This window comes from Cervus canadensis, chromosome 19 (genome assembly GCF_019320065.1).
Source record: "Cervus canadensis isolate Bull #8, Minnesota chromosome 19, ASM1932006v1, whole genome shotgun sequence".
NCBI lineage: Eukaryota > Metazoa > Chordata > Mammalia > Artiodactyla > Cervidae > Cervus > Cervus canadensis.
In genome coordinates, this window is record NC_057404.1 from 5,832,282 (window position 1) to 5,843,964 (window position 11,683).

General features: G+C 42.6%; 1 protein-coding gene across 15 annotated transcripts in view; it reads right to left on the reverse strand.

Moving 5' to 3' along the window:
- The window catches only part of LIMCH1 (LIM and calponin homology domains 1), a 347,525-nt gene that overhangs the window by 158,900 nt on the left and 176,942 nt on the right, over positions 1-11,683 (reverse strand). For 2 of the 15 annotated variants that reach the window (XM_043438437.1, XM_043438436.1), the window contains exon 1: positions 3,565-3,760. The exons of the other annotated variants lie outside the window; for them this stretch is intronic. The gene's annotated coding sequence lies outside the window, so the exon portion shown is untranslated. Of the gene's footprint in view, positions 1-3,564; positions 3,761-11,683 lie in introns of those variants that run through there. 15 annotated transcript variants of the gene reach the window in all.

An 11,683-nucleotide genomic window follows, 5' to 3' on the forward strand; every position in this document is an offset into this window, starting at 1 on the left:
ATGAAAGCAGAATGAAAAATGACTAATTATCGCATTCCACAGTCCACACTGGTAGCTCACTGGGTTTTGGCTATAAGGCACCTAAGGTTAAAACTGCTCCTCAAAAATATATGTGACAATGGTGAATGAATGGTGTAAGGAAGGGACAGGTCTCCAAACACTGTTGTTCTCCAAAGGAAACAAAGAAAAAGCAGGGGTATCCGCCAAATTAAAATATCAGAATATTCTACAGACCACAAAACCACACGCAGCTTAGTAGCTCACCCACATCCTTGTATTTCCAAGACATGTGAAGCTCCAGGTTCTGAAGAAGACCAAACATAAGCCCACCTGCCAGGTGCTAAAGAGAGAAGATAATCTCAAGAAATCCAGCCTTCATTCTACTTACGGCTCTTTTCATCATTACAACTGCTTTGGTTCTCTCATTCTTTTCCTCCCCACCTGCACTCCTTTGTATTTCAGAGGTTGATTATACATATCACTACGTTGGATGTTGCTCCAGTTTCGTGGGTCAATCCAATGCCCATGCTACATATCTTGCATACGCAACATGGGCATACATCTACCTTTAGACTGCCTTCGGGTTGGGCTCTGCAAGCCATTCCATACACAGAGTGTGTGTGAGCGCTCAGTCGGGTCCGACGCTTTGTGACTCCATGGACTTTAGCACCCCATGGACTGCAGCCTACCAGCTCCTTTGTCCATGGAATTTTCCAGGCAAGAACACTGGAGTGGGTTGCCATTTCCCATTCCAGGAGATCTTCCTGACCCAGAGATTGAACCTGAGTCTCTGGCTTCTCCTGCATTGGCAGGAGGGTTTTTTTTTTTTTTACCACTAGCGCCACCTGGGAAGCCCCACAATACTATCTGGCTACTTCCTCACCCTCACTCACTGCTGGGAGCTAAGTTTGACTGTCCTTTCACATCTACTCAACATATCTTTTGAATAGAGACAGCAGCTGAGTCAGTAAGTTCATAATGCCCAAAAGAGTCTAGATTGTAGCGTCCATGAGAGCAAGGATGATGACGATCAGCTTCAACACTCGATAATCCAACGTTTAGTACCTTGCACAGAGTAGAGGAGCTCAATAACTATTTATTGAGAGATTGGAAGTAATTTTCTTCCTCTAAATTCCATTTTATTCTTATTCTCAAATTATTTTCTCTACTGAACAAAGGAAGGTTTATAAATCACTGGCATCATGATTTAAGGGAATGAATGAACCAAAAAGGGTCAAAATCTCAAAACTTCCCAAATTCATTCCAATAACCAATCCTCCTCAACCACCTCCTCCTGCTTTTTTTTTCTCCCTCTTCACATCTTGAACCATGTTACAGGAAAATTCTAGACTTCTATATTGACTTATTTACTGAAAACCATATAAGGTAGTCACTGTATTATTCCCATTTTACAGACAAGGAAACAAAGGCCTCAGATGACTGAGGAACCTGCCACAGAGCACAGCTAAGAAGCTGCAAATCTGGGAACTGAATTTAAGCCATCTGCCTCCAGAATGCCAAGTCCTAATGACCACGCTGCACTGTCCCCTGAAGGACAGAAGTTAAGAGGGCAAACGGTAAGGTTAAGGAAGCTAAGAAGGCTGTGAGGAATGGTATCCTTCCATTCATTCTGTAAAATATATATTGAGTGCCTACTCTGCCAGATGCCAAAAATCCCACCCCCATACAGCGACAAACACTGTTCATATAATAGTCAATTATTTCTAACCACCTTTTGCCACTTCTTCCAAACAGTAAGCTGGCAGATTTAATTAGACAAGGAAGCTTAGTAAGAACTGGTTCTTTTCCTTCATCTTCGTCTTTTAAACTTTATTATTGCAAACAATCACCAATCTTCTTAGCATTACATGGGACTCTTACAAGAGCCGATGAAATGTGCAGCAATTTGAAATGGCATAGACGGAAACCTAAACGGAGACAGGGAAATGAGTAGAATGCTGTTTCCATTCTATTATTAGATGGAGGGCACTGGCAACCTTTTCACGCCTGCTTCACAGCATAAAGGCAAACCACGTGGAGCCGCTGGATTTCCGCCCTTCCTCCCGCCCTTGGAAAGGCCTTCTCAGCAAGAATTACGGTCACCCAATCACCCTCAGGCTTCCCTTGTGGCTCAGATGGTGAAGAATCTGTCTCCAACGCGGGAGACCTGGGCTCGACCCCTGGGTTAGGCAGACCCCCTGAAGGAGGGCATGGCACCCCACTCCAGTACTCTTGCCTGGGAGATCCCATGGACGGAGGAGCCTGGTGGGCTACAGTCCACGGGGTCACAAAGAGCCGGACACGACTGAGTGGCTGAGAGTCACCCTCCACGCTGTGGGGCCCCGTGTGACCGCCCAGGCCGCGCAGAGCCGCCCCCTCCTCAGGCTGCTGGATCAGCCCGGCTGGGAAGAGCCGGAGGAGCTCAGGCTCCGACACATTCGGGCTATTCAGCACCGTGAAGGAAACAGCAGGCGTCCAGCAAGGGAATAAAATGAAGGAGTTGGCTTAATAAAGGTGATAAAAATAGATTTTCCAACTCCACGAAGATGAATCATTTTGCCACGGGGATTCGCCAGGCTCTGTCTCAGCTTCGTTTTCAACCCAGCCTCATAAATTTGACTGAGGAAAATTTCCTTCCCCGAGATAACCAGTGCCATAAAGCGTTCAGTATTCGGACAGTTCTGACAGGATTTTATTAGAGAAATGTCCAGAAATAACCCCCATCCCTTCTCGAGCCTGCAGTAAATATTGACTCTGAAGGACAAGAGTGGGCTGGGCTGAGACGAGTAGCCTTTGACCCCAGAGTCACCATCCTCTGAAAGTGAAAGTGAAGTCGCTCAGTCGTGTCCGACTCTTTGCGACCCCACGGACTGTAGCCTACCAGGCTCCTCCATCCATGGGATTTTCCAGGCAAGAGTACTGGAGTGGGGTGCCATTGCCTTCTCCAGGGATCTTCCTGACCCAGGGATTGAACCCAGGTCTCCCGCATTGCAGGCAGACGCTTTACCGTCTGAGCCAGCAGGGAAGCCCCACCATCCTCTACTCCCCCCTCAATTTTCTCCTCAATTCTTTCCCTCCTCATTTCAAGAAATAGACATTTTCAGAAAGCAAAGAGGGCAGTGGAAGCAAGAAGAACGTGAGGGGAACTCAGGTGAAACAACAGCTCACAGGTCTGCCATCACATCTTCCCCAGGACACCATGTGCTCTGGGGAACACATCTTTGAAGATGTAGCCCAGTTGCTTTTAATTCACAAAAATGCTTGAGAAATCCTCTTTATTTTGACTATTGTGTCTATGTGCCTTCCAGGACACACCCTAAAAGGAAAAAATAATGCTTTCCTTAGACAATAAGAAAACTCCATTAAAAGCAACAGGTGGTAAAAAATATCAGGGGATAAGGTAAACTCCATAGGAAAGCAATTCTGGTGTATTCCAGCCATATCATAAGTGTATACAAAGGGACGTTTTTAAAAGAACTAAAAGTGATAAAATCTAAATAGCTTCCTTCCTTCACTCACGGACACCCATCATCGTGTATTTTTCTCATAATGGGTTTTACTTACCCCTCCACGGCCTCACAGTTCACATAGGACTCCAGCACACCCACACGTGGGAGGCGGGCAGGGCCTCTGTCCTGGGTGCTCCAGTCAGCCCCGCACGGCAGCCAAAGTGCCCTTACATCTCCTTTATGAAAACAGTCCTCAGCGCAGCACACCCTGCTCTGTCTGCCCCAGCAGGCTGCAGCCGCTGAAATGCTGAGGCGGTGAAAGAGAGCTGACTGGAAGACAGCATGATTGCCACACCTATTGGGGAGGGAGGCGGAGAGTTCTGCTCCCACGGAGGAAGGGGGACAGGATCCCCTTACGGAGAGGTGCCCAGGGCGACCCTGCAGCCGAGCCTTGCGCCCGCAGCTGCTGGAGAGCCAGCACTCAGAGCAGTGGGTCAGGCTGGATCTGCAGTAGGGCCCGAGGGCCTGAGGGAGCAGAGCTCCTGTCCCGGCTCCGGAGGAAAGCAGCCTCGGGGCCCCAGGCCAGTCACTGCCCTCGGAGTCTCAGTTTCCTCATTGGGAACAATATTCTGTGACAACCGGGCTTCCCTGGCGGCTCAGATGGTACAGAATCTGCCTGCAATGCAAGAGACTCAGAGATTTGGGTTCAATCCCTGGATTGGGAAGATCCCTTGTAAAAGGGAACGGCTACCCATTCCAGGATTCTTGCCTGGAGCATTCCATGGACAGAGGAGCCTGGCAGGCAGGCTACAGTCCATGGGGTCACCAAGAATCGGACACGATTGAGTGGCTAACACTTTCACTTTCTGTGATAACTTATGTGAGGAAAAGAGTCTGGAAAAGGATGAATATATGAATATGTATAAATGAAGCACCTTGTTGTATACCTGAAACTAATACAACATTGTACTCCAACTGTACTCCAACTGAAGTAAAATATAAAATAAAAAACTTTAAAAATCCCTTTAAATAGCTTCCAATTATGAAAATTTAAGGCTATCAGAAAAATCATGAATATATAATAAATAATAAACACAGCTACAATATATTGAAAACAGACGAGGTACCATCCACCATGTTAGGCATTTGACATATATCATCTTATTTAATCCCATGATCCGGAGATGAGATTTATCAACCCCATTTTATAGATGAGGACACTGGGGAACTCACTCCATGATTCCCCATGAAAATAAAGGATCATCATATCCATTCAGGGTTTTGAATTTAAATGGAAGCATTTCATCTTTGTGTCTGAAACTGAGATGACATCTGAGGATGGAATTTCTGCACTGTTGAGTGATTAATGTGTTTACAATCCTCTGCTGGGGTAATTCTCAGGTACTAGAATTTATGGTACGGCCGTTCATGCTACTGCAAAACCCATTTCCCACCTGTTGTTTTTTTTATTAAACCTCCCTAAAGGGCATGAAATATTTCTTTGTGTAGATTCTAAAAAATGGGGATCATGAAATATGTGAGCAGAAACATCGTGTGTGGATTTACTGTTTGGAATTTTCAAACGCTATAAAACAGTGTTTACAGCCCATTCATCATTTATAAAAGTTTATTAGATTGATATGCCCACTGACTCACTGATATCCTGCCATTTATGGATACCAATACATCAAGTGGTGGGCTGACAACATTTAATATTTATTAATAACTTCTGTTTCATTGCCTATTTTATAGAAGCCTTGCATTATGTTCTATTTTATGTTTATCGTCAATCAGTCTAGGTTTCAAGCAAACTTTTTATTTTAAAATAGTTTTTAGATTTACAGAAAATTGCAAAGATAGTCCATTATAACTTGTGTTCTGGTATTTGATATTACTCAACAGTGGTTAGTACCATTTATCACAATTGATGAACAAACATTGGTACACTGCCACCAGCTAAACTTCAGGTTTTATTTGGGTTTCATTAGTTTTCCACTAATGTACTTTTTCTGTTCCAAGATCCATCCAAGGCACCATATTATAATCATCATTTCTCTTAAGCTTCTTCTGCACTTTCCTTGTTTCTCAGACTTTCCTTGACAGTTTTGAGAAGTGCTGGTCAAGGATTCTGCTCCTCCATTTGGGTTTGTCTGATATTTTTCTCACAGTTAGATTGGGATTATGGGTTTTGGGGAGGAAGACCACTGAGATAAACACCATTGCCATAACACCATATCAATCATCCTCTTAATAAATATGGGGAAAATATTTAAGTCAAATCAAAACTTTAAACTGAATAAAGTTAATTTTCAAAAAGATAAACAACAAACTATTTACTCAGAAATACCATATTTTATTTTGTGGAGAGAATGACCGAGAGGGAAACTAATTTTTGTGTCCATTTTGAGATGAAGACAGACCTAAGATTTTTGCAGGAAGCCAGCTAATTACAAAAGTTCTTTTGAGGTGCTTGCCAACACAAACTTCCTACAAAACAATCTCAGATGATGGCATATTTGAAGAGAATTTGTTTCAACCTAGCAGGATCTTACTCTACCATACAATACTTTCAGGTATTTGGTGAAGTTTTTTTTCCCTGTTTTCAAACCACAGAATCCCTAAGAATCTAGGTTTGAAGAATTTGCTTTAAATTAGTTCCACAGAAATTCCTTCTTTAGGAAAGTTATGACTATGAAAAAAAGAAGTTAAGGCTTAGGCTGAGATATGTATTTCCTGCTATTATGTATATTTTTTCCTCACAGTTCCTCATTGAAGGTCTGTTCCTCAGGGGGGGGAAAAGTAAGGAACTGATGTAATGTCACAAAGTTTGCTAAATGCTATTCAATGAACGATAAGAGAGAATAAGTGGTTTCTTTTTTTCAAAGAATGTGTCCCCCCCTACCCCCGGATAGGAAGTGGGGGTGGGGGGACAGGAAAAAAAAGTTTTACAGCACTTCTATATATAACCTTCCACCTCTGCAGAGACATAAAATAATTATGGAAACAAGCATGGAAAAATAATTTGTGGTGTATAAAGAGGATATTAGACTTCAACTAGCATGTCTAGGCATTCATAACACATGTGAATAAGAATTTCAGTCCTTGACTGGCTCACTCACTGGTATGGACTGAATTGTGTCCCCTGCCAAATTGGTATGTTGAAGTCAGAACCCCCAGTAACTCAGAACTGTGACTGGATTTGGAGGTAGTGACTTCAAAGAAGGGATTATGTTCAATTGGGTCATTTAAAGCAGGCCCTAATCCAGTATGATTGGTGTCATTATTTTAAAAAATGAGATTAGGATACAAACTGCAGAGGAAGACAAGTGAAGGCCCAGGGAGAAGATCGCCATCTTCAAGCTAAAGAGAGAGGCAACCAACCCTGCCTCTGCTGGGTTTCATTTCTCTCCTTTAAGGCACCCAATCTGCTATACTTTGTTATGGCGGCAAATTAATCTGCTTATCGAGCACTAAGAGTGAAGAATCAAGGGTATAAGAAAGGCTAGAGGGTATGAGATTGGTTGGATATTACATCTCAGTAAACCATTAATTATGTGAAGATTACTATCTCTCATGATTTTCACATCTAAGTGCAACTGCTAATGACTCCTCCTGTGGTCTCAAACTTCTTTCATCATCCCAACCTCCCCCACCTCCCCTTCCAGTTAAAGTCAAATGCTACAAAGGGCAAACTATAATTTGTGGGGGGGGAGGGGGAGGAAATTTCAAAGTTTGTGTTTATAGGCAAAGAAATAATGTGTCTTCATATATACTTAAGCATAAGAATTTAAATTTAAAATCAGCCATTCATTAACCTAGTCCAATTTCTTATACGTTTTTCCATGAGCTCCAAACCAACATTTTCCAATTGTCTGCCAGACATCTGTACATGAATATCTCTTAAAGGTAGCCAACTCAATACATCCAAAAGAGAATTCATCTTTTCTCTTGGAACCCATTTCTCATCCCCTGTTCCCATGATGTCTATTACTGGCATTGCTATTCGCCAAGTTGCTGAAATCCAAAATGTAGATGTCGTCTTCCTAAGATTATTTATTATATTTCATTAATTCCAAGTTGTACAATTTTTTTACCTCTAAAATAATGATGCATCTTTCCATTGCTGGTATGTTAACATTGTGTTATAATTTCATTAATGAATTTTAAAAATTAGCTGTATATTTTTTAAATGGTATGTCTTACAATGAAGGGCACATTACTGTCAGTGAAAAACATAGAACCATAAATCCCATGTCCTCATCTCCACTCTCACTGCTTCTACGAAGGTCAAGTAGGAGACATTACCTCTCGTTTAGACTACTTTCCCCCTAACTGACTTTGGTTGCTGGTCTCTTCCCATAATCTACTTTCCACATGGCCACCAAAGTTACCTGGAACACAAGATTCCTTTGTTTGCAGCGGCTCTTGCTGTATATGAGCCCAAACACTTCCAGACAGCATTTCTGTCTCAACCTACTATTCCTGGTCCACTTTCCACAGTACTGATATCTTTCAGGGACCCTGGGCTCCCGTTGCAGCCACATACAAAAAGCCACTCACAGACAAGACCCAGGTTCCTGTGCTCAAAGCCTTTCTCATTCCATCCTCTGAGGCCAGACCATCCTTCTCCAACCCCAGTCCTTGCGACCCATGGACTGCAGCACGCCAGGCTTCCCTGTCCATCACCAAATCCCAGAGCCTGCTCAAACTCATGTCCATCGAGTCAGTGATGCCATCCAACCATCTCATCCTTTGTCATCTCCTTCTCCTTCTGCCTTCCATCTTTTCTAGCATCAGGGTCTTTTCAAATGAGTCAGTTCTTCTCATCAGGTAGCCAAAGTATTGGAGTTTCAGCTTCAGCATCAGTCCTTCCAATGAATATTCAGGACCGACTTCCTTTAGGATGGACTTGTTGGATCTCCTTGCAGTCCAAGGGACTCTCAAGAGTCTTCTCCAACACAGTTCAAAAACATCAATTCTTCAGTGCTCAGCTTGCTTTATAGTGCAACTCTCACATCCATACATGGCCACTGGAAAAACCACAGCCTTGACTAGACAGACCTTTGTTGGCAAAGTAACGTCTCTGCTTTTTTATATGCTGTCAAGGTTGGTTACAGCTCTTCTTCCAAGGAGCAAGGGTCTTTTAATTTCATGGCTGCAATCACCATCCGCAATGATTTTGGAGCCCAGGAAAATAAAGTCTCCCACTGTTTCCACTGTTTCCCCATCTATTTGCCATGAAGCGACGGGGCCAAATGCCATGATCTTCATTTTCTGAATGTTGAGTTTTAAGCCAGCTTTTTCACTCTCCTCTTTCACCATCATCAAGAGACTCTTTATTACTGCTTTGCTTTCTGCCATGAAGGTGGTGTCTTCTGATATCTGAGGTTATTTATATTTCTCCTGGCAATCTTGTTTTCAGCTTGTACTTCATTCAGCCTGGCATTTCACATGATGTACTCTGCATAAAAGTTAAATAAGCAAGGTGACAATATACAGCCTTGATGTGCCCTTTTCTCAATTTGGAACCAGTCCATTGTTCCATGTCCAGTTCTAACCGTTGCTTCTTGACCTGCATACAGATTTCTCAGGAGGCAGGTCAGGTGGTCTGGTATTCCCATCTCTTTCAGAATTTTCCACTCTTTGTTGTGATCCACATAGTCAAAGGCTTTGCTGAGGTTAATAAAGCAGAAGTAGATGTTTTTCTGGAACTCTCCTGCCTTTTCTATGATCCAAAGGATGTTGGCAATTTAATCTCTAGTTCCTCTGCCTTTTCTAAAACCAGCTTGAACATCTGGAAGTTCAGAGTTCACGTATTGCTGAAGCCTGATTTGGAGAATTTTGAGCATTACTTTACTAGCGTGTGAAATGAGTGCAATTGTGCAGTAGTTTGAACATTCTTTGGCATTGCCTTTCTTTGGGATTGGAATGAAAACTGACCTTTTCCAGTCCTGTGGCCACTGCTGAGTTTTCCAAATTTGCTGACATACTGAGTGTAGCACTTTCACAGCATTATCTTTTAGGATTTGAAATAGCTCAGCTGGAATTCCATCACCTCCACTAGCTTTGTTCATAGTGATGCTTCCTAAGGTTCACTTCACTTCATATTCCAGGATGTCTGGTTCAAGGTGAGTGATCACACCATCGTGGTTATCTGGGTCATGAAGATATTTTTTGTACATTTCTGTGTATTCTTGCCACCTCTTCTTAATCTCTTCTGCTTCTGTTAGGGCCATACTGTTTCTGTCCTTTATTGTGCCCATCTTTGCATGAAATGTTCCCTGGTATCTCTAATTTTTTTGAAGAGATGTTTAGTTTTTCCCATTCTATTGTTTCCTCTATTTCTTTGCACTGATCACTTAGGAGGGCTTTCTTATCCCTCCTTGCTATTCTTTGGAACTCTGCATTCAGATGGGTATATCTTTCCTTTTCTCCTTTGCCTTTCTCTTCTCTTCTTTTCTCAGATATTAGTAAGGCCTCCTCAGAAAACCACTGTATAATCATAAGGGATTTGATTTGGGTCATACCTTAATGGTCTAGTGGTTTTCCCTACTTTCTTCAATTTAAGTCTGAATTTGGCAATAAGGAGTTCATAATCTGAGCCACAGTCAGCTCCCAGTCTTGTTTTTGCTGACTACATAGAGTTTCTCCATCTTTGGCTGCAAAAATATAATCAATCTGATTTTGGTATTGACCATATGGTGATGTCCATGTGTAGAATCATCTCTTGTGTTGCTGGAAGAGGGTATTTGCTATGACCAGTGCATTCTCTTGGCAAAACTCTGGTAGCCTTTGCCCTGCTTAATTCTGTACTCCAAGGTCAAATTTGCCTGTTACTCCAGGGATCTCTTGACTTCTTACTTTTGCATTCCAGTCCCCTCTGATGAAAAGGACATCCTTTTTAGTGTTAGTTCTAGACCACTGAATTCAGAGGCAGTTTGTTACACAGCATGTGTGTGTGCATGTTAAGTGGTTTCAGTAATGTCTGACTCTTTGCAACCCTACGGACTGTAGCCCGCCAGGCTCCTCTGCCAATGGGATTTTCCAGGCAAGAATACTGGAGTGGATATCTCCTACATTGGCAGGCCGGTTCTTCACAGCAGTGGATAACTAATATACCCTTACCAAATAAGAAAATCAGAAAACAGATAATAAACACAGGATGAGTGGAAAGAACCAAAAACAAAACCAAAAAAACCTCTTATTGAGTCTTCCCAAGTACTCAAACAATATGGAAAAGGAGACTAAACTTATTGGTCCAAGCACTTAGCAGATAACCACAAGCCAGCCTGTTCCAGTGGCCATCAACATTCTCCTGGTCCAGCTCACTGTGGAGAATGGTTCTCACCAGCTTATACACTTTTATTTCTGTATTCACTTTGTGCCAAGTCTTTTGATTTAGGTAGTAAGTTAACTGTAATTCTGGTTCCTAAGAGTGATAATATGTAGTAGGTGATATACCTAGAACATTCCTTTAGCTCAGGGAAAGCCTTAAATGCCTTTCTGAGCTGTTTGAATTTTATTCCTTCTATGCAGTGGACAGCTATATAAGGTTGCATGTGTGTGTGTTCAGTCACTTAGTTGTGTCCAACTCTTTGTAACCCATGGACTGTAGCCTGCCAGGCTCCACTGTCCATGGGATTTTCCAGGCAAGAATACTGGGGTGGTTGTCTTTTCCAGGGGATCTTCCTGGCCCAGGGTCAAACCCACATCTCCTGCATTGCAGGCAGATTCTTTACTACTGCGCCACCTGGGAAGCCCTTATATAAAGTTATCTGACAAGATAAGCGACCTGAGAAATCTGTATGCAGGTCAGGAAGCAACAGTTAGAACTGGACATGGAACAACAGACTGGTTCCAAAAAGGAAAAGGAGTACGTCAAGGCTGCATATCGTCTTCCTGCTTATTTAACTTATATTCAGAGTACATCATGAGAAACGCTGGGCTGGAGGAAGCACATGCTGGAATCAAGATTGCCGGGAGAAATATCAATAACCTCAGATATGCAGATGACACCACCCTTAAGGCAGAAAGTGAAGAAAAACTAAAGAGCCTCTTGATGAAAGTGAAAAAGGAGAGTGGAAAAGTTGGCTTAAAGCTCAACATTCAGAAAACTAAGATCATGCCATCCGGTCCCATCACTTCATGGGAAATTGATGGGCAAACAGTAGAAACGGTGGCTGACTTTATTTTTTGGGCTCCAAAATCACTGCAGATGGTGACTGCAGCCATGA